General features: G+C 49.2%; 1 long non-coding RNA gene across 2 annotated transcripts; it reads left to right on the top strand.

Annotated features, from left to right (window-relative positions):
• Positions 1-5,034: 5,034 nt before the first annotated feature.
• LOC121817764 (uncharacterized) lies at positions 5,035-26,477 on the top strand. Of its 2 annotated transcripts, XR_009598161.1 has the most exons (4): positions 5,035-8,321; positions 8,971-9,143; positions 11,620-11,756; positions 12,944-26,477. It is a non-coding gene; the product is annotated as an uncharacterized LOC121817764 (long non-coding RNA). The 2 variants fall into 2 exon arrangements; XR_006057823.2 differs by lacking the exon at positions 5,035-8,321 and having other exon boundaries at positions 8,981-9,143; positions 13,282-26,477.
• Positions 26,478-26,744: the final 267 nt, after the last annotated feature.

Below are 26,744 nucleotides of genomic sequence, written 5' to 3'. Positions count from 1 at the left end.
CACATATGTGGACCCTAAGCTAGAAATTCCATTTCAGCTGGTCTGGAGGAGGTGAAGAAGGCTGATGATCACCTGAGAGAGAAAAGGACTTGCCCAGGGCAGCAGGGAGGCCTGGACTCCCCTAAGCCTTCCTAACTTGGAGCTCAATTCCTGCAGGTTGAAATCACAAGCACAGGCAGGGGGCCTAGGGGGGGTGTTGTGGGGCAGGGGAGGGGTGGGCACCAAGACAAGCACTTGCCCACAAGTATCTTCTAGTGATGGGACTTCCAGGTCAGAGCTCTTCTCTTGGCCTCGCTGTGTCCCTCAGTGATGACCACCGCTGCTCTCTACTGGATGTAAAAAGCACGTTCCTTGGCAAAGTCTGACTTTTGGATTTTGAATTCCCAGATGGCTTGGTGGTAAAGAATCCACCTGCCAATGCAGGAGACACGAGAAATCTGGGTTCAGTCCCTGGGTCAAGAAGCTCCCCTGAAGGAGGGCATGGCAACCCACTCCAGTTTTCTTGTCTAGAGAATCCCATTGACAGCGGAGCCTGGAGGAAGTGAAGAACAGGGAAGCCTGGCAGGCTACAGTCAAAGAGCTGGACAAGACTGAGCGCGCACACAGTGAAAAATGCTTCTTTGAGAGCCAGGCTGAGTAGCGCCCAAAATAAGTTTTCAAATTCCTGTGGACTACAAAGCCTGTAAATAGAACTTGATGCCACTCAGGTCAGCCCTGAGGGCCCTTAGCCTTGGTTTCCAGGTCTTGAATTGAAAAATAAACACTAATAGGGCTTCCCTTGCGGTCCAATGGACAGGACTCTGCACTTTCACTGAAGGGGATCTGGGTTCTATCCCTGGCCAGGGCACTAAGAGCCCACATGACATATGGTGAGGCCAAAAGATAGCAGAAGAAAAAAAGAAAGAAAGAAAAGAAATACTAATATCTGACTCACAAAGATTTAGCCAGGATAACTAGAAATGATGCTCACAAAGAGCAATGCTTGAAAGAGGAATTAGCTCTCCGTCCTCTCATAAACACTCAGGATCTGCTGCAGGCAGATCTGGTGGGGAGAGGACAGCTCCTGTGTTCACATGGCTCCCCACCGAGGGGGAACTCAGGCCATTAGAGAGGTGATTAGTACACAGAGAGCCGGGGGCCCCGGGAACGCAGCAGGGACACACCTAACCCATCTGAGAACACATATCAAGGAGCTTCCGTGAGTCAGATTGAAGGGGAAGGGAGGCCAGGCAGCCCTGAAGGAAGGGTGAGTACAAAGAAACCCAAGTAACTGCAAGTTACAGCTGAAACAGGAACAGTGCCTTGGTTTCCCAGGGCTGCCGTAACAAATTAGCACAAACTCGATGGATTCAAACGACAGAAATTGATCTGCTCACAGTGCTGCCAGCAAGAACTCCAAATCAAGGCGCCATCAGAGCCAAACGCCCCTCAGAAGACTCTAAGGGAGAATACTTCCTCATTTCTTCCTAGATTCCAGGGGTCCTGGCCATCCTTGATGTTTGTAGCTACATGACACTAATCTCTGCCTCTTCTCTCTGTGTCTCTTCTTCCCATAAGAATGGTTGTCATTGGCCTTCAGTCCAGTTCAGTTCAGTCGCTCAGTCATGTCCAACTCTTTGCGACCCCATGAATCGCAGCACGCCAGACCTCCCTGTCCATCACCAACTCCCAGAGTTCACTCAGACTCACATCCATCGAGTCAGTGGTGCCATCCAGCCATCTCATCCTCTGTCATCCCCTTCTCCTCCTGCCCCCAATCCCTCCAGCATCAGAGCCTTTTGCAATGAGTCAACTCTTCGCATGAGGTGGCCAAAGTACTGGAGCTTCAGCTTCAGCATCATTCCTTCCAAAGAAATCCCAGGGCTGATCTCCTTCAGAATGGACTGGTTGGATCTCCTTGCAGTCCAAGGGACTCTCAAGAGTCTTCTCCAACACCACAGTTCAAAAGCATCAATTCTTCGGTGCTCAGCTTTCTTCACAGTCCAACTCTCACATCCATACATGACCACTGGAAAACCATAGCCTTGACTAGACGGACCTTTGTTGGCAAAGTAATGTCTCTGCTTGGCCACCTAACCCAGAGTGAGCTCATCTCCATCATTAATTACACTTGCAAAGACCCTATCTCCAAATAAAGTCATGTGCTGAGGTTCCCAGGGGATGTGACTTTGAGGGGATCATGATTCAACCTATCACAGAGGGCAGGGGTGGAAGTGGAGAGAGATGAGATTCTCAGAGGTAGGCTGGGGACACACACAAACCCTGGACTTCATTCAGGGACATTTGTGACAGGTGGGAGCATTTTAAAATTTAAGTTTTTGAGAGATGTGCTGCCTGTGGGATGGAGGGCAGACCTTTCCATCTAAGAACAGAGTCGGATGTTCACAGCAATTTGGTGAGAAGTACTGGTAACTCTCGACAGTCAGTGGGTTTGGTGGCGATCTGGAAGTGGGAAGAAGGAAAGAAGCCACATCGCATTCTCCGGTTTCTGACTCGGCGAGCTGAACGAAGGCACCTAGCGAGAGGAAGGAGATGGGAGATCCAAGTGAGATGCCAACGTTTCACGAGCTCAGGGGAGCTCTTGGGGCTGTGGAATGAGCCCATGGAAGGACCTGGCTCCATGAAAAGAGAGCAATGTGTAGTGTGGGGAGAGAAGGAGGCTCAGACCAGGGAAGCACATTTAGGGCTCGGGCTGACGCAGGGCTCACAACAAAGACTGGGGAGGAGGGAAGAGAGGCCAGGGCAGGGGGCAGTGGGCAGTCACACTGGGGCAGTGGCAGTCCTTTCCCTGACCCTCGCGTCCTGCCCAGTTTCCTTTCCACTTCGCTGCGGTGAAGTACTTGACCTCTCCTGAGATGATGGGAGACTAACCTCACAGGGCAGACTGTACAGTTCCCTGTTTATTTGCTCAAGCACGTTCTGTGCTCCTGTTACCTAACCTCAGCCTGGACTGGGCAACCCTGGTTTTACCTCTGTCAGCTTCTTTCAGCCTCAGACCCCTGAGTTATCCAGAGCCTCCCATCAAGTCATCTCTGGCAAAGAGCCCACACCCTCTGTCTGCTCCCTCCAGTAGGGCAGAGGTTAGGCACACGTGGGCTAATATTGACTGCCTGAGATAGGGCTGGTCTGATTGGAGACGTGCCGTAAGTAAAAATTACATGCACATTTCAAAGACTCAGCCTGAAAATCAACGTCAAACATCCCATGAATAATTTTGCATTGATTACATGCTAAATCCACATTTTTAATATATTGAGTTAATTAAAATATATTATTAAGATGAATGTCACGTATTTCTTGGTACTTTTTAAAAACTTTTTGGAGGGGGACATGTATACACTGCTATATTTATTCATTTTTGGCCGTGCTGGGCTCTCCCTTGCTGCAGGCAGGTTTTCTCTAGTTGCAGAGAGTAGGGGCTACTCTCCAGTTGCCACGCACAGGCTTCTCACTCTAGGGGCTTCGTTTGTTTGCGGAGCACAGGCTCCAGGTGCACAGGCTCCAGGAGCACAGGCTCCAGCACCTGCGACTTGCTGGCTCTAGAGCATGGAGACTTTAGTAGTTGTGGTCCACAGGCTTAGTTGCTCTGCAGCATGTGGGGTTTTCCCAGACCAGGGTTCAAACCCATGTCCCCTACATCGGCAGATGGACTCCTCTCACTGTACCACCAGGGAAGCCCTGTACTTTTTAAAAACCTAACATCACCCATGTGAGTGAAAGTGAAAGTCGCTCAGTTGTGTCTGACTCTTTGCAACCCCATGGACTATACAGTCCATGGAATTCTCCAGGCCAGAATACTGGAATGGGTAGCCTTTCCCTTCTCCAGGGGATCTTCCTAACCCAAGGATCGAGCCCAGGTCTCCCCCATTGCAGGCGGATTCTTTACCAGCTGAGCCACAAGGGAAGCCCGTACACCTGTGACCTACGTTCTATCTCTTTCGGGTAGTGTGGCCCTGAGACCTTTCTTGATGTCACAATTTGCTTGACACAGAACGCTTTCCAGAGTCCACCTGGCTCAGGACACGAGAGGGGAGAACGGCATGCTGTATGTTGCGTCTGGGCTTTCATGCTCTCATTTTATTTCTCAGAACTCACACGATTCCCTCTCACTCCCTCACTTTTTTTCCCCTCATTTTTTAGATGAGAGAACCAGAGGTCAAAATTTAACTTACATCTCAGTTCCTGTATTTTTTCCGGTAACACAATGTTGTCAAGTCTAATGGTGGTAACAGTTTTTAAGGAACCCCCTTCAGTTCAGTTCATTCACTCAGTCGTGTCCGACTCCATGAACCGCAGCACGCCAGGCCTTCCTGTTCATCACCAACTCCTGGAGTCCACCCAAACTCATGTCCATCGAGTTGGTGATGCCATCCAACCATCTTATCCTCCATCATCCCCTTCTTCTCCTGCCCTCAATCTTTCCCAGCATCAGGGTCTTTTCAAATGAATCAGCTCTTCACATCATGTGGCCAGAGTATTGGAGTTTCAGCTTCAACATCAGTCCTTCTGATGAACACCCAGGACTGATTTCCTTTAGGAAGGACTGGTTGGATCTCTTTGCAGTCCAAGGGATTCTCAAGAGTCTTCTCCAACACAACAGTTTAAAAGCATCAATTCTCCAGTGCTCAGCTTTCTTTATAGTCCAACTCTCACATCCATATGTGACCACTGGAAAAACCATAGCCTCAACTAGACAGACCTTTGTTGGCAAAATAATGTCTCTGCTTTTGAATATACTGTCTAGGTTGGTCATAACTTTTCTTCCAAGGAGTAAGCGTCTTTTAATTTCATGGCTGCAATCACCATCTGCAGTGATTTTGGAGCCCCCAAAAAATAAAGTCAGCCACTGTTTCCGCTGTTTCCCCATCTATTTGCCATGAAGTGATGGGACCAGATTCCATGATCTTCATTTTCTGAATGTTGAGCTTTAAGCCAACTTTTTCACTCTCCTTTTTCACTTTCATCAAGAGGCTCTTTAGTTCTTCTTCACTTTCTGCCATAAGGATAGTGTCATCTGCATATCTGAGGTTATTGATATTTCTCCTGGCAATCTTGATTCCAGCTTGTGCTTCTTCCAGCCCAGCGTTTCTCATGATGTACTCTGCATAGAAGTTAAATAAGCAGGGTGACAATATACAGCCTTGACATACTCCTTTTCCTATTGAACCAGTCTGTTGTTCCATGTCCAATCTGAACTGTTGCTTCCTGACCTGCATATAGGTTTCTCAAGAGGCAGGTTAGGAGGTCTGGTATTCCCATCTCTTTCAGAATTTTCCACAGTTCATTGTGATCCACACAGTCAAGGCTTTGGCATAGTCAATAAAGCAGAAATAGATGTTTTTCTGGAACTCTCTTGCTTTTTCTATGATCCAGCAGATATTGGCAATTTGATCCCTGGTTCCTCTGCCTTTTCTAAAGCCAGCTTGAACATCTGGAAGTTCACGGTTCACATATTGCTGAAGCCTGGCTTGGAGAATTTTGAGCATTACTTTACTAGCATGTGAGATGAGTGCAATTGTGCGGTAGTTTGAGCATTCTTTGGCATTGCCTTTCTTTGGGATTGGAATGAAAACTGACCTTTTCCAGTCTTGTGGCCACTGCTGAGTTTTCCCAATTTGCTGTCATAATGCAGCACTTTCACAGCATCATCTTTCAGGATCTGAAACAGCTCCACTGGAATTCTATCACCTCCACTAGCTTTGTTCATAGTGATGCTTCCTAAGGCCCACTTGACTTCACATTCCAGGATGTCTGGCTCTAGGTGAGTGATCATACCATCATGATTATCTGGGTCATGAAGATCTTTTTTGTACAGTTCTTCCATGTATTCTTGCCACCTCTTCTAATATCTTCTGCTTCTGTTAGGTCCATACCATTTCTGTCCTTTATCGAGCCCATCTTTGCATGAAATGTTCCCTTCGTACCTCTAATTTTCTTGAGGAGATCTTTAGTCTTTTCCATTCTATTGTTTTCCTCTATTTCTTTGCATTGATCACTGAGGAATTCTTATCTCTCCTTGCTATTCTTTGGAACTCTGCATTCAAATGGGTATATCTTTCCTTTTCTCCTTTGCTTTTCACTTCTGTTCTTTTCACAGCTATTTGTAAGGGCTCCTCAGACAACTGTTTTGCTTTTTTGCATTTCTTTTTCTTGGGGATGGTCTTAACTCCTGTCTCCTGTACAATGTCACAAACCTCCATCCATAGTTCATCAGGCACTCTGTCTATCAGATCTAGTCCCTTAAATCTATTTCTCACTTCCACTGTACAGTCATAAGGGATTTGATTTAAGTCATACCTGAATGGTCTAGTGGTTTTCTCCACTTTCTTCAATTTCAGTCTGAACTTGACAATAAGGAGTTCATGATCTGAGCCACAGTCAGCTCCTGGTTTTGTTTTTGCTGACTGTATAGAGTTTCTCCATCTTTGGCTACAAAGAATATAATCAAGCTGATTTCGGGGTTGACCATTTGGTGATATCCATATGTAGAGTCTTCTCTTGTGTTGTTGCAACCCCCTTAGACAGTAATAATCATAATCTCATTATGTACATAAAATGTCTTATATCATTTACATCATCCCATTGGCTCAAAAAAAAAAAACTTAAGACTTCCAGCATAAAATATTTTCATTTTAAAATTTTGTTTATACGCAGTAGAAAATTTAAAAGTACAAAGAAATGGAAAAGTCAGCCTCCCGCCCCTGACTTGCTCCCTCTTGCCACTCTCTGCTTCTCCCTCCCCTCCCTCCACCCCTGGGAGCAACACGCCCTGTGTATCTTCCCAGCGCTGGTGATGCACAAACAGAATCAAACGTGTGTAGACATATGGCCATTTTTTGATTGGCTATTTGGGGCTTTATTATTATTATTCTACTATTTTAACCATTTTAACTGCATGGCTCACTGGCACTAAGTACATTCACATTGTTATGCAACTCTCACCACATATATAGGCATTAAAAAAAAAAAGTTAAATATCAGCAGACTGTATCCACATTCCACGTGTTACCGTTTGTACTTAGCACTTTATCTTGGAGAATATCAGTACATCAAGGCCTGCCTTTAACTGATATGTCATATTTATATGAAAAGGATTTTATAAATCACAAAATACATTCATTCAGGAAAGTAAGTTCAAGGAACACCAGTTTTCCTTGACCGTGACAATGATGGAATGAGGGTGGGACCCAGGCTGACTGATTCCAGTCCGAGCCTGCTTGGACTGGAATCTCCTTGACCTTCCCCATGTCCCCATCTATGAAAGAACAGAAGCAATTCCTGACCCACCTACTTGAAGCTGACGTGGAGACTGAAAGACCTCATAAAACCTAGAAAGTACAATTCAAACAAGAAGCACCATCATTACTCTCATTGTAACTTTTTTCCTTAACGTTTTTCATTGTGGTAAATGTCACAGAATATGAAACATACTGTTTTAACCACGTGTAACTGCAGAGTTCAGCGGCCCTAAGTACGTCCGCATCCTTGTGCAAATCTCACCATCATCCACCTCCCGAACTTTTCACCTTCCTAACCTGAAACTGTCCCCATTAAAACACTAAGTCCCCATTCTCCCTCCCCCCCCCCCCCCCCCAGCCCCTGGCATCCACCAATGTACTACTGACTTTATGAATTTGATTATTCTAGGTACCTCGTAAAAGCGAAATCAAACAGTATTTGTCTGCATCTAACAAATCTATTTATTTTTAATGTATTTTTAAGGTTACCTTAATGTATGTCCTACATACAGATTGTAACTTCCTTTTGTTCCCCTTGTGCTTTGTAGGTTCTCATTGGTTACCTATTTTATACTTAGGAGTATACCTTTGTTAATCCCAACATTCCAATTTATCCCATCCCCACTTCCCCCCGAGTGACACCTTGGAGAAATTTCAGCAACATAGGGGAGGGCAGGTGTATTGGGGCAGGGGACTCTTCCTTCGAATCACACCGTCCCTAGGCCTGTACTATTGGCCCCCACCCAGCCCTGCTCTAGATCCTGGCTGCCTCCTTAAGAAGGTTTGGAATGTTCTGAAGGGCTCAGGTATGATGGCTGAGACCCTCATCTCTTGGGGAGGAGGTGGCCCCCAAGGACAGGCTTCCTCAGGAAGGAGACGCTATTCACAGAACCGAGACATAAACACAGACAGAGACAGGCCCTGGAAGTCTGGAGCAAGGTGAGTGGAAAAGTGTCCTCAGCCCAGGAGTGGCTGGTGGTTTATGTACAGCCGGGCGCAGGCTGACATTTTCCAGGCCCGGGCCCAGCACAGGAAGCTGACTGAGCCCACCAGCACAGCTCCGGCCCAGACACCAGGAGGAAGGTGAGCGACGGGAACTGCAAGGAGTCTGCCTGGCCCAGGGGTCTGGCTTGCACTGCCCATGTGAGCAATCAACTGCTTAAAGGGGGGCTGCCTCATTTCACATGGTGGCCTTGCCCACAGCCTTTGTGTCTGAAGCTTGCTTCTGAATTGTTCCTGGGTCTCCTCTGGCAATCAGGGTCTGGGGAGGGAAAAGGAGGGGGAGACGGAGGAGACAAATCTTCTAGGAAGAAAAAGCAAACCCAGAGTTAGCCAGGCTAAATCCAGCCACTGGCCAACCAGCCTGGATGTGGCCCACATGTCTTCCCAACTTTTCCAAGATGGCCCCATGGCCCGCAGACTTGCAGGAAACTTATGCTCACTCTGTGTGATCACAAAGACTGAGCTTCCCCAGGAAGGTTCTGGAGTCTGCTAGAAGAGCCCATGAGGCACAGATCTCCAGAAAATGTACCTAACCTTGGCTCCTCTCCTTGGCAAAGATTCACACTACCTCTGCCCACAGTGGTGGAAGGCCAGTCCACTCATCCTGTTTATAGAAAAGTGGCGGGGAGGGCAAGAAGACAAGTCCCAGCCTCTAACAAGGCTTCTCACCAGCCTGCCCTGTTTGCGCAGTTCCTTGCCACACTCAGTCAACCATTCTTTCTTCCTAAAGCCAGCCTGTCAGTATCAGCCGGTCAGTGATCTATGCAGCTGGTCCTAAGAAAGAAACAAGTATGCAATGCTAAACATTCAAAGCTAAACATTCAGACACATTGCCGAGAGTCATCCACTTAACAAAGAAGTTAATTACGAAATTTCTCTGAAGAGACAACTTTCCTAGAGCAGGTAAGACAACTTTATTTATGTCGTATCAATGTATTCACAAAAACTTTTTTGGTATAAACCTAGAAAGGTGTGTATGCTTGAATATAAATGCATTGGTTGTGCTGTCTTTTTTAAAAAATAATTTTATTTATTTATTTAGGCTGTGCTGAGCCTTTGCTGCTCGAGCTTTTCTCTAGTTGCAGAGAGCAGGGGCTGCTCTCTCGCTGGGATGAGCTGGCGTCTCTGCGGCGTCTTCTCTTGTTGCGGAGCGCAGGCTCTAGGGCACTCAGGCTCCAGTAGCTGAGGCAAGTGGGCTCAGTAATTGCGGTTCCCAGGCTCCAGAGCATAGGCTTACTTGTTGTGGCCCACTGGCTTAGTTGCTCTGAGGCATGTGGGATCTTCCCAGACCAGGGATTGAACCCATGTCTCCTAGACTGGCAGGCAGATTCTTTACCACTTAGTCACCAGGGAAGCCCTTGTGTTATTTTTCAGTTCTCAGGATAAAAACTTGACTTGGGCAGGTTTAGGGATGGTATCATTATTTCTACCATTCAGGTCAGGAAAGTGAGACTCAGTGTTCTAAGCAAAGACAGGCATTCCTAAGGCTCCACAATGACCGGCTGACGGTTCTGTTTCTCAACCTGCCAAAATCCCACTGTTGTCCCTGCGCTGTTTACAGAAAGTGGAGTAGAGGGTACCAGGGGCTGGGATGAGGAGGGAAAGAGGCGATATTACTTACTTTGTGAAGAATCTCTATTTGGGATGATGGAAAAATTCTGGAAAGGTTAGTGGTGACGACCGCAAAACATTATAGATGTACTTGGTGTACACTGAATGTACACTTGGAATGATTAAAATGGTAAACTGCATATATATATACATATATATGGGCTTCCCCTGTGGCTCAGATGGTAAAGAATCCACCCGCAATGTGGGAGACGTGGGTTCGATCCCTGGGTTGGGAAGACCCCCTGGAGAAGGGAAAGGCTACTCACTCCAGCATCCTGGCCTTGAGAATTTCATGGACCGTATAGTCCATGGGGTCACTGAACACCTCCACGTACAGGACTCTGGGCTGTGTGCTGTGAGGTGGGGAAAGGAGACAGGGTCAGCACCTTCTGTGAGCTCCTAAGTCAGCTTGATAATGTGTGAGATAACTGCTACGATGCAACATCTCTGGGAAACGCATAGAAACCACCTCCGGCCGAGGGAGGGCTCCCAGAGCTGGACCTAGATGGGCTGATAGGATGTGATGGGTGTCTGAGGAGGAAGTGGGTGCACCACACCTGTGGGGCAACTGATACCTGGGACCGATGGCCTTTGGAACATCCAGGGGAGCAGCAAGAGGTGGGCAGAGAGCAGATCAGTCTGAGGAGAAGATCTGAGTGAGGGCAGAGAGGCGAATGAGGCTGGACAGGATGCTGGAAGTGGACAGTAGAGTGTCCACCGGACTCTGGGAACCTGGAGATTCCAAATGTGCCCACCAGCTTCCTGCCACTTCCAAAGTAAGTGGTAGATGGGCTGGGTACAGCTGGGTTTTTTTAATGGGAATGTGTCCGACAAAGATCATCTGTGGCCCACTTAGCTTCTGTGCGTCTCCAAGTAACTTCTCTCCTGGGGTCCCTGCCAGCCCCAGACACCCACCAGCACCCAAGGGAGCTCTGAGCCTCCCCAGCCTGACCCAGAGGCCTAGAGAGCCCATGGGCTCTTGAAGAGCTGGGCTCCAGTCTTCCTTGTTCCTTGCCCTCAGACAGCAGGGACTTCCTGTCCCATCAACCTCTGACCATCCACCCTCCCACCATTGCCAGCTAAAGGGGAGGAGAGGAAGCCTTGAGGCTCACAGCAAAGCCTCAGTGCACCCCTGAGTCCCAGGAGTGCTTCGATAGAGTCTGGGCCAGCCAGACCTGCTTGGCCATCTACTTGGCTGCAGGATACACAGAATGTACCTTTGGGTGCCTCCAGCAGGTGTGTGTGTGTGTGTGTGTGTGTGTGTGTGTGCGCGCACACATGTGCAGATATGGGCTTCTCGGCACAGGTGTTGGGTAACCTAATGCCCAGCCCGCAGCCAAAGAATCAAGACAGGCTTTGCTTTTGAGGGGGCCGACAAGCAAATCTGAGAAGGTTATTGTCCCTGAGAACCCCGACATCACAATCCCATTGCACCGAGTCCTCCCTCTTCTCATGGATAGCCGGTCCAGCTGAAAGCAAATGCAGAGCTGCCCATGAATTCAAGCTGTGTGCCTAAGTTTCCACCAACAACTAGGGATGCAATAAGTCCGAGCTGATCTAATGGTAAAGGGGTCACAGGAAGACCAAGCCCAGGGGGTTTGTAGCACATGGGAGTGAGGCAGGCTTGCCCAGCCCTTCCTCCCTTCTCTTAGGGTGGTGGTGATGGAGGCCAAGATGCTGATGGGGAAGGAGAGAAGTTATAGGTTTGCTGCAGCAGAATCTCTGGGGCATTAGTAATCATGCATTAAAATTTCCTTACGCTTCCCAGATGGAGAAAAAGAAAAGTCAGCTGCCCCAAGGAGAGAGACATGAAGAGGAGCCTTCTTTCAAGTTGAATCATGTGCCCAGAATAAATTAATCCACACTGCTGTCGAATCCTCCTGCTGGACCCTCACTCTAACTCAGGTTATTTTTTAAAAAATATTTATTTATTTACTTATTTATTTGGCCACACTGGGTCTTAATTGCAGCATGAAGAATCTTCCATCTTCATTGTGGCATGTGGGATCTAGTTCCCTGACTAGGGATAGAAACCTGGCCCCCTGTATTGGGAGCATGGAGGCTTAGTCCCTGGACCACCAGGGAAGTCCCATAACCCAGATTCTTGCCTCATTCTATCAGCCACCTTCCACATCTCCCCTGCCCCAGCCTTATTCAAGTTTAGCCCTTTACTATCCCTGTCATTACTACTGCCTGCCATTCCCTTAGGACTTCATTCCAGACCCTGTTAAGAAAACCATACGATCACCAGCTTCCAGACTCCACTGCCCCCACTCTGCACACTCCAGGATCCCCCTTCAGATTGGAAGAAATAAGAAGAATTTGGAGTCTTTTCCCCCCAAGCAAGTGGGCATCCATAAGTGGGCGAAATCGGAGCATACTCAGCGTGCAACCTTCTGGTGTTGGGATGAACGTGTAGGCCAGGCCTCAGCCCTACCAGGATGCTGGGCACTTGGCCTCTTTAAATGCAAATGTCCCTTGTGGCAGCCTTGGCCTCTTCTGCAGGGGTGGCAGCCACCCTGGGAGGAAAGATGAGATTTAAATTGGTAATCAAGCACTGTACCAGATTGGACTCTGACCTTGTTCAGAATTCCACTGGCCTGTGTTCCCTGACCGGCCACCCCCTTTTCTGCCCAATTGTTCCAATTGTTCCCTTGGGTAGCCGCCTGCTATCTAGGCAGTAAGGCAGGCTGTCACCAGCTGCTGCCTTCCTGGCTGCCTTCCACCTGGCTGGATCGGAAGACCTTAAAAATCAAAGAGCTCTGCCTTTCCAGTCTCTTTGCTACCTCTGCTGCTGGAGCATGAGAGTGGTCTGGATGAGGCCTGCTTGCAGGGCATGGGAAGAGGTGAGGGCAGGCCCAGGGAGCTTCTTTTATGCATTCTTGGTTACCAAAGCAATTCCCAGACAAGGTCAGGAATGGCCAGTGTGGGCCCACATGCCTGCTACATCCGTGGAAGCAGCTGGAGCCAACCTTCCCCTGCCCCAGAACACCCTCTGCTTGCTGCAAAACACTACACTTTTGCTCTTTTCTTTTTCCTGGAAAGTCTTCCACATTCTCTTCTGCATGTCTAAATTCTGCCCTTTCTCCCAGGGCCTGGACAACCACGAGCCTCTATAGAGTACTTGCAACACTATCATCCCATCACTTAATGGCAAATAGATGGGGAAACAATAGAAACAGTGAGAGACTTTATTTTTGGGGGCTCCAAAATCACTGCAGATGGTGAGTGCGGCCATGAAATTAAAAGACGCTTGCTCCTTGGAAGAGAAGCTGCGACCAACCTAGACAGCATATTAAAAAGCAGAGACGTTACTTTGCAAACAAAGGTCTGTCTAGTCAAAGTTATGGTTTTTTCAGTAGTCATGTATGCATGTGAGAGTTGGACTATAAGGAAAGCTGAGCACGGAATTGATGTTTTTGAACTACAGTGTTGGAGAAGACTCTTGAGAGTCCCTTGGACTGCAAGAAGATCCAACCAGTCAATCCTAAGGAAATCAGTGCTGAAAATTCATTGGAAGGACTGATGCTGAAGCTGAAACTCCAATACTTTGGCCACTCGATGTGAAGAACTGACTCATTGGAAAAGACCCTGATGCTGGGAAAGACTGAAGGCAGGAGAAGAAGGGGACAACAGAGGATAAGATGGTTGGATGGCATCACCGACACGATGGACATGAGTTTGAGCAAGCTCTGGGAGTTGGTGATGGTCATGGAAGCCTGGCGTGCTGCATTCCATGGGATCACAAAGAGTTGGACATGACTGAGCGACTGAACTGACTGACTGATCCTTCTCTTACCTCCTCAATTCATGATTCAAACCAAGTATGTAGGCATTTAGTTGCATGCTGATTTGCCATGCTGTCTCACTGTTTTATCTCCCGAACAAGATGGTAAGCTCCCATGGCTTGGGTATCGCCTAGAACTGGCACTTCAAAGGTCTACCTGGAATCAGTGGCTGAAAGGACAAATGAAAGAATGTATGGATTGTGTGGGTCAGAGCAATGTTTTCTTGAACACCCAGAATTCTTCCCAAGAAGAGAGCTCTTCTTTCTATTGACTTTTGTCGCATTGATGGAAACTTTGCTTCCAATGCCTCCAAGAGCAGAGGGAAACCAGGAATGTTTCACCAGGAGGAGTCAGTATCCAGTTGAATTTCCATCAGTGTGCAGGGCACTGATGACTGCTGGGACCAGATGTCCTACCCTTTTTGATCTAATTAGGATCACAGAATGTGCCCACATGAAGCTTTGTTTCCTGTAAATGCACACAGTTTGTAAGTGCGGGAGGGACCCAGGCAAGGCTGTCCTAAACAGACAGCATGTAAAGGAGGCAGAAAACAGGGCTGTTGAATGGAGGCAGGGAGGAGACCGGGTGTCCAAGAGACATGAAAGAGCTCCCTACTCCCTCTTCCCCAGCCAGGCTCCATGTGTCCACGTCTGCTTTCCCGCCCAGGTGAGCAAGAGCCAAAGACGGGGCCAGGACAAGGGACAAGACTGGGAGCGGGGTGGAGGATGGACGGTTGATTCAGGTGGTTCATCCGAGAGACAGCACCTTGCGTGCAGCCCCATCGGAATGCAAGGCAGCTACCACGCATGCGCTATCCATCCAAAGCGGAAGCAGGGAGGGAGGCTCGAATAGCCAGCAGAGAAACTTCGCGGATGGTCCATCGGTTAAGAATCCACCTTGCAATGCAGGGGAAGCAGGTTCAATCCCTGGTCAGGGAACCAAGATCCCACATTCCGCAGAGCAACTGAGGCCTGCAGGCTGCAACTACTGACCCTACGAGCTCTGGAGCCCATGTGCAGAACTGGAGTCAGCATGCCCCCAGTGAAAGGCCACACGCAATGCAGCGAAGGTCTCCTGGGCCCCAGTGAAGACCCGAGGCAGCCAAATGAATTTTAAAAAATTTAAAAAGGCAGTGGAATAGCAGACCACACAGGCAAGAACGAAGATCTGGAAAGACAGGTGAAGGGAGGGCTGTTACATCTTTGTACACAGAGGGCCCAGGGGTTAGGGTAGCGGGTCATTGATGAGCTCTGTCCAGGGGCTTCTGCCTGCCATCTTAGAAGGAAGTCAGGAGCTGACAGCCAAGCACAGAGCAGCCTGTGTGGGACCCCGTGTGCCATCGGGCTCCTCTCTCCTAGGCTGCCATGAGGGCAGAGATCCTCTGACAATAAGAGGCTATGTGCTCGTCTCCTGGGCAGAGGAGGGGCTCAGAGATGAGAACATGAACGGAAGGGAAGGTGGCAGCATCCTACCTACAGGCCAGAGGACCAAGTGTGGTGGGCTGTCAAGAAGTCATTCTGGGGCTCCCCGAGGAGCAGAAATGCCCACGTGAGGTTTTCTAGCAGCGCCCCACCCCTGGGCCCTTCCCCTGTCTCGGGGCCACTCACCCGCCTGTGCACACAACCCCATCACTGATGAGAGTGAGCTGAGTTTGCCAGCTCCACTCCTGTTATTACTCATACTTTTCCCAGGGAAAGGAACAGACCCGGAGGAGAAGGCAGTTGCCCTGAGCTGGCCTAACTCTCAGCTAACTCAGCCCCTTACTCTCAAGAGGGATATTATGACCCATTTTACAGCCCCTACTGACATCAAAACTGTTAGTCCCAGAACAGGTGTCCAGGTCAGAGAATACCTCACTCCCCAGGTATATTTCCTCCTGCTCCAGAACATCCCCCAGGACCCCAGGAGGAAGGGCAGGCAATGAAGGAAGAGAGTTCAAAGGCCCAAGTGTATGTACAGGGGGGCTTCCTGTCCCACTCTAGCCAGAGACACAGAAGGTAATACAGTCTCAGAACTGGGGAGGCAGGGGTGCGTGCGGGTGCCTTGGGGAGGGTGGATCAGACAGCTGGCATGTCTGATGACCGCATGCTCCTGAGAGCACACACATGGCACCGCCGAGGCTGGGGACAGAAAGCAGGCCAATTAGGAAACCAGTGCTCCGTCCCCAATCCCTCGGCACTGGTTAGGACCCTAGTTCCCATACCTGGCTGGGCGGCAGAATCTCTCGGCAAGCTCAGCAAACATGCAGACTCTTGGAGCCCTGCTGCAGTCCCGCCAAGTCGGGACCACGTGGGGTGGGGAAACTGGGTTATGTGTGTCCAACAAGCTCCCCTCGGGTTCTCAGGCCTCATTCCCCTCCCTGAGTTTAGAGTTGCTGGATTTGAATAGGGTTCCTTGTAAATTGATGATGGTCTTGTTTGAGGCCACAGACCGTCCTTCCTAGACAGACCCTGTGCCCAGAACATGGACTGGATGGGCCAGATCTACTCTGAGAGAAGCACTTTACAGCCTGAGCATCCCGCCGGTGCACTTGGCCTCCCCTTTGATCACCTGGGATGGGGTGACTCCCGTTACCCCACAGGACCTCTTTCCTAGCATTTTGTTTGTTTTCACAAAGTCAACTATTGCACATACTGGATGACAGAAACTTGAATGCTATTCCTCCTGTTTAACGTGTGTGCCAACCAACCTCACCTGCCAAAGATAATGTGGAAACCCATCACCCACTGGCTTGCTCAAGATGAACCCAAGGGCACTAAACCATGATGTTATTTTCTTTGGAGCTTCTGTTTGCCTGAACAACAGGCTGCAAAGCGATTTGGAAAGTCAGGCTTAGACCTGGGGTAAAATGGGCAAATGGGCAAAATGCCTGGCCAGGAGAGACAATTTCTTATCTTCTTTTTTCTATTTGTTTTTGGGTTTTTTTTTTGTTGTTGTTGTTTTTTTTACTTAAGGTATGTATAAGGCCACAGAAGAAAGAGCACTGCTTCCACGTGGCTGGTGCTGAACCTTTGCAATTTACCAATGACATCTCACCCACTCATGAGTTTTCCTAGATCTGAGTCACCCACAGTGAGGCTTACTTAAGTGGAGAAAAATTCCTAAAGTGAATGACTTGCATTCTGGCTTGGGAGGCAATGCCACAGAAGCTCTCACTCTCACCCGCACCATCAGGCCTGACGGCTGATGAAAGTTGGTGGGAAAGGTTGTGAAATCAGGGCTTACAGAAACAGTCCCAGGCGGGTAGAGGAAATTCTGCCAACAGACTGCTTTCAGGGTTGAACAGCAGCTGTTCCCTGCCTCTCCAGCCTGCTAGCCTCTGCCCTGCAGATTTTGGACTCACTAGTCTTGGCAATCACATGAGCCAACTCCTTAAAATAAATCTCTATATACACACATCCTATTGACAAATGCATGGCCTAAGAGACAAGAACACGCTCACACACCCACCACCAGCCCAGCAAGGGAGACCTTAGTCCCTGCGATGGGCCAGACTGTCACAGTAACAAAATCAGCACTGACCTAGACTGCAGTTTCTATGTGGCTTCTGGCAGGGACCCCAAAGTGGGATCCAGGGCGGAGTCCATGTCCTCCAGTGACTTTCCAACTCGCCACCAAGTTAAGGAACATCAGCACAGAAAAGGACCCCAGTGGAGCTCACCTAGTCCACCTCCTCTGTTTCACGGATGGGGAAACTGAGGTTCTGAGAGGGGATGGGACCTGCCTCAGGCAGTGCAACCTGACAATGGAAAAGTTGGGGAAAGGTTCGGAGGAGAACATTCCAGACAAGAAGAGTGTGAGTATGAGCGATTGTGTGTATGTATGACGCTCACACTGAAGGTGGCGGGAAGGTGAGGGTAAAGACTGAGGAGAAAGAGGAGGGAGAAAATGCGGGCTCAAGGGGAATGTTCATGTGCTCACCAGGCATCCCACATTTTCCTCACAAAGTCAGGTTTCTGAGGAGCAGAATTACTAACTGCGCTGTCAGCTGGGGCCCAGCCCAGAGAGGGAGCCAGCTCGCGTGCTCCCTGTGGGAGTCTAGGAACATGGAAGCGAAGCTTAGGCAAGCTGTCTGGGCTGGAATCTGAGGCAGGTGTAACTTTGTGTAACTACAGGAAATAGTTGAGGTGAACGTGAGATGGAGAGAGAAGAGAGCTCAGGACACAAGAACAGAAGTTGGTGAGAGGAGATGGAGCAGGAAAATAAATGGAGGCCCAGGAAAACCAGGAACATGTGTGGTGTCAGAAGATTTAAGGGAAGAGCAGGAGTTTTTTCCTTTCAGTAGGAAAAAAAAAAAAGGTCAAAAGAATCAAATTCACTCAGAAAGGGTGCAGTGGCTCTTACAGATGGGCCTTTGGTGCTGCTATGAGAGCCTTGCTGCCCGCGTGGTTGACGGACAAGCCAGAGAGACGTGAGCCCAGGTGAGAACCCAGGGGGGACGTGGTGGAGAGGGCAGGTACGGAAACCGCCCTCCAGAAGGTGGGAGGAACAGTGGCAGGGCATGTGAAGGCAGGAGGGAGGCTTTCCTTTTTCTTAAATGAATGAGACTTGAATGTGTTAAATGCAGATGGAAAACAAACTGGCCTAGGGGAAAGGGCTAAAGACCTGGGAGAGAGGAGATGTTTACGGGGATCAACATGCTGTGAAACTGGGGGTGACGGTGTGGGGGTGGCTAAGAGGAAATCACAGGGACTTCCCTGGAGATCCTGTGGTTGAGGCTCCGAGCTTCCACTGCTTCTACCGTGGGGGACGGTTTCAGGGAACGAAGATCTCATGCAGTAAGATGCATGTGGTGTGGCTATGCAGTGTGGTAGCCATGCAGTGTGGCTAAAAAGAAAGAAAGAAAGTTTAGAACAAAAAAAGAGAGAGAGAGACAAGCATAGACACAACTTCCACTGTGACCCAGAGAAACATCAAAGGGTGCAAACAAAGAGAGAAGGTTAGCTGGCCAGGAAGGGGAAAGGTCGCTTCTGATGATCTTTATTTTTCTCTTCTTTTTCTAAATAAAAGGGCCCTCATCTTTGGGACACAGGCTCATTTAAGTCAGAGGAGGCACCGGAGGGTGACAGGCTTAGAGTCCCTGGGTGACTGTCTTCCAGGGCAGGTGGTCATCCCAGGCATGCATCTGATATGGCCTATGAAATGGAGATTGGCCTCAGACCCAGACTGATGAGACGATGCTCTCAGGCTACCGGCTCACGGTGGCCACAGTGTGAGGCTCTATGGAGACACATGACCATAGGTACGCTTGTGCAGCCCGGGGCCTGTGTAGCCACTCATCAGCCATCAGACCCCTGGGACTCCCTGGACAATACCTGTCTCAGTCCATTTGGACTGCCGTGACGCAGTGCCAGAGACGGGATAGCTTATTAACAGCAGACATTTATTTCTCCCAGTTCTGAAGGCTGAAATTCTTAATCAGGATGCCAGCATGGTCGCGTAAGGGCCCCATTCTGGCTTTCTGGTTGCATCTTCACATGTTGCAAGAGGCTGGGGAGCTCTCTGAAGTCTCTTTTATAAGGGCACTAATCTCCTTCATGAGGGCCCCCCGCTAAAGTCATTAGGAGCCACCTCCCAAAGGTCTCATCTACAAATACCATTACACTGAGGATGTGGCTTCAACATAGGAATTCTGGGGACACACATTAAGACCGCAGCAAAGCTCTAAATCCCCCTTCCCCAAGAGTGGTCATCACAGTCTCCCCAGGTCAAAAACACATGTGGCGACATTCAATATCCTTTCCTGTAGCTCCTAGAGAGCCAGAATTCTAAGCTGTTGATCCTTGTTTCCCTGCTCAAAATTGCTCTCAGTGTGAAACTGATGCATTTTTGGCTGAATTCCAGTCCTGATGCAAATAATTTGGCTCAGCCACCACTCAGAGATGGCTCCCAGAAAGACCCTCCTCTGGTGCTGGCCTGCTTCACATTAGAGAGTTTTAACAAGGAGACGTCCAGAGGAGACATGCCACCCTAGCCCCTCTCCCAGCAGCCAGATCAGAAAGGAGAACTCCATATCTTCAACCCTTCCCAGCACAGCTGCCTTCCAACCAAAAGAGAATTGCTGGGAGCTTGTAAAGCCCCAAGCCCTCAGCTTTCATTGTCCGGCAGGCAGTTCCTTCGCCTTTCCCCTTATTAATTCAACAGCAGCGAGTACTACAAAGACATGGGCCAAATTCCAACCACATCATCGCTGGGGAAACAATAAAATGCCTGACTGACTCTAAAGGCTGTATCTGTCACAGAGATAAAGGCCAGTCTCCGATCGTCTCCGACAACGCGGGGCTCAGAGTTCAGCTCAGGAAAGTTCGGTTTGCTCATGGCAAAAACGGTGAAAACCTTTCCTGCTTGGAAGCCCCCATTGGCCCTTCTATAGGACAAACCCAGGAAGAGAGACGAGGCAGCAGACGGTGCTGCCTGTTGGAGGGCCCTGAACTGGGCTGAAAGAGCCCCACGCCCACATATACCCATGTGCACCACAACACGCAGGCCCATGTGGTCTGACTTAGCAGATATCTGGAGGAAGTATCTGGACAAGATTATCTGGAGTCCAGCTGATTTGCAATCAAGAGTACCATTCCTGGACTTCCCTGGTGGTCCAGTGGTTAGGAATCTGCCTGCAGGGGACGCAGGTTCGATCCCTAGTCTGGGGAGATCCCATATGCCACAAGACAACTAAGCCTGAGTACCACAGCTACTGAGTCCACGCTCTAGAGCCCGTGCTCCTCAACAGGAGAAGCCACTTCAGTGAGAAGCCCCACACCACAACTAGAGAAAGCCCCTGCAGCAATGAAGACCCCGCGTGGCCTAAAGTTTTAAAAAAAATAAACTACTACCCCTTACTGCAAAGACTCACATTTCTGTTTCCTTTGATCCTCAGAACTAGCCCATGAGCATCTAAAATTCGCATTCCTATTCCCATTTGGGCTTCCCGGGTGGCACTAGTGGTAAACAATCTGCCTACCAGAGCAACAGACGGAAGAGAAGCCGGGTGAATCCCTGAATCAGGGAGACATCCTGGAGGAGGGCACAGCAACCCACTCCGGTATTCTTGCCTGGAGAATCCCATGGACAGAGCAGCCTGGCGGGCTACAGTCCACGGGGTTTGCTAAGAATCGGACACCACTGAAGAGACTTAATACGAATATTCCCATTAGAGATTAGAAAACTGACACCCAGATTGTGAAGCATGCTTGGATCTTAAGTGGCAGAACCACTCAGGTCTTCTGACTCCCTGTTCATGGTTTTTTCCTATGAGAGCACACTGCCTCCCTTTTTTAGAGTGGTCATTGCATTGAAAGAAGCAGACTCTGAAGATGCTGTAATTTCTTCATCTTCTCAAGGCCACTTGGCAGCAAAGCATCAGAAATGGTCTCCTCAGAGATAAGGTGTAAGAACCACTCTTTGGCGTGAGCTTTGACCAAGTCACAACACACACTCTTGCTGCCTGATCAGAGCCAGAAGGTGAGGAAAACTGTCTCAGGATATCTTCTCTATCCACCAATGGAGATTCCATCCAGGCCTTCATCGGGCCGCGTCTTCATGGCATCAAGGGCAGACAGGGTTCCTTCAGTGCTTCGGCTATATACCAGGGAGGTGGCCTTTCCTCCCAAGGGGCTGGGTCTGCTCTTGCCTGGATTACCCTGAGAGGTTGCTTACAGCATAGGGGAGAACTAGGGGCTGTCCAGAACAGATCCAGTGAGCAGATCCCAGAAGAGTGGTCCCAGGAGTTCTGAGACCACTTCATGGGCCTCTGGCCACTTTCAGGACAGGTCCAAATGGGCCTGGTCCTAACTGCCGCTTCCCACTGGAGTGCATGTGTGTGACTTCACATGAACTTGCATCACCAAGAACAAGCTTTGATTGTTAGGCTGTGGTCGTCATCTTGACTCCTTAATTGCACTGGAAGTGACATGAGGGCAGGAAGATGGGCGATCGGTTTCCCAGAGCCATAACTTCCCATTTCTCAGTCCTTTACCCTCCACAGAAGCCCTTCTTCCCTCTCAGGTCCATGACATCCCTACAGGCTCTTCCTATCAAAACCTAATCTCAAGAAGGAATTTACAACTTCAGCAGAATCCAAGTCAACTGGAACTGGAATGATGCCTTGACTCTCCAGGCAAGGAGAATGTGGTCACGGCAGCCCTTCTGGGAACATCATCTGTGAGAGGTCAGAGCCTTTCCAGTCTCCATTTACAAAATCCTTACTGATGACTGCTTCCTTTGAAGACTTTGCATGACCCTAGTAGGGATAAGGAACTTGGCACACCGACACCATTTCCGGGAACACAAGTGAGCCACTCTGGGTCCAAATACCTGATATGAATGTGTTTGAACTTGTACTTCGACATGTATTCTCAAGGCGCTGGTCCCGGTTGACAAGCAGAGAAACCACGCCTCTTCTCTAGGTCACACAAGCGTCACCACACATGCTGTGGCTCCAACACCAGGACAATTAACAGTTCACTGCCCCTGGGGCTCCCCAGGTAGGCGGGGGCTGGAAGCAGCAGCCCTCATCCTGCATCTCATTCATACAAGTCTGAACCATCAGGGCACATTTTTGGAGCACCTACTTTGTGCCAGGTACCTGGATAGGGGCTGAGAACCCAAGCTACGTGGGCCCAGTTCCTATGCTCCTCATGGTCAAGAGGAAGACACAGAAGAAACTGACAACTCCATTTAACACGTGGGTGCCTTGTGATAGCTCTTAACATGGCTGGGGTGCTAGGAGAGGAGTGCCCCTAACCCAAACTGGAAGGCACAGGGATTCTGGGGGGGGCAGAGAGGTAGGCGTCCACTTGCAGAGATTATTTCAGTAAAACAGGGAAAGTGAAAGGATAGAGGTATAAACAAAATCTGTCGTAAAAAGTCTTCCTAACTCCGGCTCCCCTTTTGTTTCTTTTTATCATCTCCCACCCTTCAAAGCAAAGATTTTTTAAAGTGTCTTTCACTCATTCCCTGCTCCACTGAAATTGCTCTAAAATCACCAGTAACCTCCTGATTGACGAGCCAACATGCCTACCCTTCATCTCCTAAATCCCTGTGGTCTCCGGTCTCCTGGCCACGCCCTCCTCTAATGTCAGTCTCCCTGACCCCACCCTCCTGCCTTGCTGCCGGCCAGGCACCTTGTGAATTCTCTTTTTGACTCTCCTCTTTCTTTCCCGTTGCTCATTCTCCCTGCGACCATCTGACCCACATCCAGCTCCAGCTTCCAACTGCCTGATGATATAAAACATTTGCCAAGTGCCTAGTGTGTCCCAGATATTGTGCATAGCACCTCCCATGTATTATCTTTCTTGTCCTCCTATAATTGTGCAAGACAGGACTAAGATTCCTTTCTTACAGAAGTGGAAAGCAACAGACTTGTAGACTGTCTTGCTCAAGTTTGCCCAGCTAGTAAGAAGTGAAGTCAGGGTTCAAATTCAGCTGGAGTTTTAAACATCTTCCCGAGTCCCCAGGTTACACCACCTCTGACTGTCTCTCATGGATTCCCTCCCCCTCATCCAGACACCTATGCTCAACTTCCCATGAGCAGGCCCACCCCTGGGCACCTCAAACTTACTATGTCCACAAGACGGCTTGGATCCTTGCTCCCTGCCAGCCCTGGCCCTCTCCATCGTCCCTGCCCCTCTCCATCGTCCCTGCCTCCTTCCCGTCACGTATATGGGCTCCCACCCCAAACCCTGGTCTGCATCATCCCAGACGGCCCTCTCACTGCCCCCTTCCTCTCCCACCCTCCACGCCTGAGTCTCACTCCTTAGCCTTCCCACTTCCATGTCATCTCCCCCGTCTGTCCTCCACACTTCGGATTTCTCTTTCTAAAACACAACTCTGACCACACTATCCTCTTATTGAAATCCTTCACTGGTGGCACAGTGCCTTCAAGTCAACCTCCAAACCCTTTGGCTTGGAAGGTAAAAACCTTTTGGGACCCAGTCACCTGCCTCCCCATCTTGTCTCTTCCTCTCTCCCAGGCCATCTACAGCCCAGTCACCTCAACCTCATGGTCCCAGGAAAGTCCAAAATTTTCCCATCCAGTGACTTTGTATGTGCCCTTTCCTCTGTAACACCTATACGGTAAACCCTGTGAAGTTGCTTCAGTCGTGTCTGACTCTTTGTGACCCCATGGACTGTATCCTGCCAGGTTCCTCTGTCCACGGGATTTTCCAGGCAAGAATATTGGAGTAGGTTGCCATGCCTCCTACCCATAAAAGACCCATGTCTCTATGTCTCCTGGATTGCCAGGTGGTTTCTTTACCAGTGGGATTCCCCTGCAGCTCAGCTGGTAAAGAATGTGCCCACAACGCAGGAGATCTGGGTTCGATCCCTGAACCCCTGGAGAAGAGAAAGGCTACCCACTCCAGTATTCTGGTCTGGAGAATTCCACGGACTGTATAGTCCATGGGGTCACAAAGTGTAGAGCCACCTGGGAAGCCCGTGGTTAACCCTACTCATCCTTAAACGTGTTCAAATATCACCTCCTCCAGGAAGTCCTTCATTGCTCCTCCCTTCACTCCTGCCCAGGCACATTTCTGTACCTACTCCTCAATCTTCACAAGCATCAGAGCTTCAGATGACATGAAACTGATCACTCAGTTACATACCCCTGCACCCCTAACTAAGTTGTATGGCCCTCTTTGTAGATGTTGACTTAGTGATCTTTGCACAGTGCTTGACAAAATCTTTCTTTAATCAGCGTTGATTGATTGCTTAGTTGATTCATCAATTAAGTATAAAACAAGGTCCCCTGTGAAGAAACTGCAGTCCAAATGCGAAAGAAAGTCAGTCTTGGGCGAGGTGATGAAAGATACTCATGCCAAGATGAAAGATACTCATGTGACCAGGAGTCACAGAGGGCCGCAGAAACTCGGGGGAGGAAGATATTGAGAGCACTTAGGGGGCTGGAGGAGCAGGAGGTTTCCTGGATGGGAAGCAAGTTAATCCATGCACAATCCATGCAGAAGCCCAAGCTCTGGATTCACATACACCTGCTTTCTTTCCAGCAGCAGCAACAGTTGAGCAGAGATTGGTGCCAATGAGCACCCAGGGTCCCTTCCATGTAATTAGCAAGTCTCTGGGGGAGGCCTGAATCCCACAGTCTGGGATGCAGACAAAGGGGATCTGTTCCAGTTATGCTAATTGCTGCCTTTCTCCCACAGAGGACGAGGCAGTGAGAGATTCCAGGAGGCAGCCGTGCGTGCGGGAGGGGGAATTCCTCAGCTCAGGCAGCCTGGCCCGCACAGGGAGGGGCCCTGCCAGCTTCACCAGGAAAAGCCAGATGCAGAGCCAATGTGTCAGCACCATGGGCTGGCTCCGAGAGGTGTGCTTTGAAAACCAGGCATCTTCCTCTCCAGGCACCCTAAAGCTTAAAACGGCACTTTAGAAAAATTGCTTTCTCCTTAAAGCTACTTTTTAAATGCAAATGACCCTGGAAGAAGTAGCCCGAGAAGTTCCTAAGACCTTTGTATAAATGGGCAGGTATGGTGCTTTACCCAAAGGATCTGCGGGCCTGGCAAGGCAAGTACCTGAGCTGTGGAGGAAACATTAGAGAAGTCAGGGGGCCCCAGGTCACAAATCCACTCCGGCTGCACGTGTACCCTCCCTCCCCGCCCCCCAACTATTGCCCAGAGGCCCAGTTCCGAACTGGCCTTTCCTTCTGCCACCATCTTGGACTGAAGACCTCGCCAGTACCCAGGAGCACCCACCACCCCATTCCAATGCCTCCTTCTCCACAGCTTCCTCCCCTAGGAATCAACAGCACCCCTGAGGCCACGGGCACCTCTGTAAGTTTATAGCCCTCAGCTACTCCGCAGGGTGCTGGTCCAGGATTTTGAGGGGTTGGGTGAGAGCACTCACAGGGTCTCTCCAGCTCCAGCCTGAAGCAGATTCACAGCAAGGGCTTGTTGAGACAGATTGCCTACAGTTTCTGCAAGTCTGAGGTCAAACCTGAGAACTGGCCTTTCTAACAAGTTCCCCAGTGATCCTGGTGCCAGTGCAGGGAACCCCCTCTGAGAACCACAGCTGCGTAGCCTTGTCACTCAAACTGTGTTCTGCAGATCAGAATCCCTGACATCATCTGAGAGCTGGTTAGAAATGCTGAACCAGAGCTGCAGTTTAACAAGGTCCCGGGTGACTTCTCTACACAATAAATTTTGAGATGCCTTCACCGAAGCAGTGTTTCTCAAAGTATGGGGCAGACCAGCTGCATCAGCATCGCCAGGGAGCTTGTTAATAACAGACTCCCCCGTGTTCACAGCAGCACTATCCACAATAGCCAAGATGTGGAAACAGCCTAAATGAAGAAGATGTGGTGCACACATGCAATGGAATACTGCTCAGCCATAAAAAAGAACAAAATAACACAGCAACCTTGATGGCAAACACAGATGATCATACTAAGTGAAGTACGTGGGAATGAGAAAGACAAACATCATACGATGTCACTTACATGTATGCGGAATCTAACCTATAACACAAGCATTCATTATATGTAGAGTTGGAAAAGAAATTACACAAATGAACTTATAAAACAGAAAGAGACTCAGACTTAGAGAACAAACTTATGGTTGCCCAGGGGGAAGGATGGGGAGAAGGGATAGTGAGCTTGGGATGGACGTGTACACACTGCTATATTTAAAACGGATAATCAATAAGGACCTAGTGTATAGCACATGAGACTCTGCTCAATGTTATGTGGCAGCCTGGATGGGAGGGGAGTTTGGGGAAGCATGGATATATGTGTGTGTGTGGCTGACTCCTTCACAGTTCACCTGCAACGATCACAACATTGTTAATTGGCTCTACCCCAATATAAAATAATAATTAAAAAAAGTATTAATGATGTCTTTAGAAAACTTCCAGAAAGAAAAAAAGATATTGTTAGATTCCTTCTAAGGTATCACTTCAATTTTCTGTTAACAATATGTGACAGCATCTTTTTCCTTACATCACAGCAATTAATAAGCATTATTATTCTTTTTCACGGGCTTCCTTGGCAGCTCAGCTGGTAAAGAATCTTCCTGCAATGTGGGAGTCCTGGGTTCGATCCCTGGGTTGGGAAGATCCCCTGGAGAAGGGAAAGGTTACCCACTCCAGTATTCTGGCCTGC

This window comes from Ovis aries, chromosome 23 (genome assembly GCF_016772045.2).
Source record: "Ovis aries strain OAR_USU_Benz2616 breed Rambouillet chromosome 23, ARS-UI_Ramb_v3.0, whole genome shotgun sequence".
Lineage (NCBI taxonomy): Eukaryota > Metazoa > Chordata > Mammalia > Artiodactyla > Bovidae > Ovis > Ovis aries.
The sequence above is the reverse complement of the archived record's forward strand: the minus strand, read 5'-3'. Positions and strand labels throughout refer to the sequence as shown.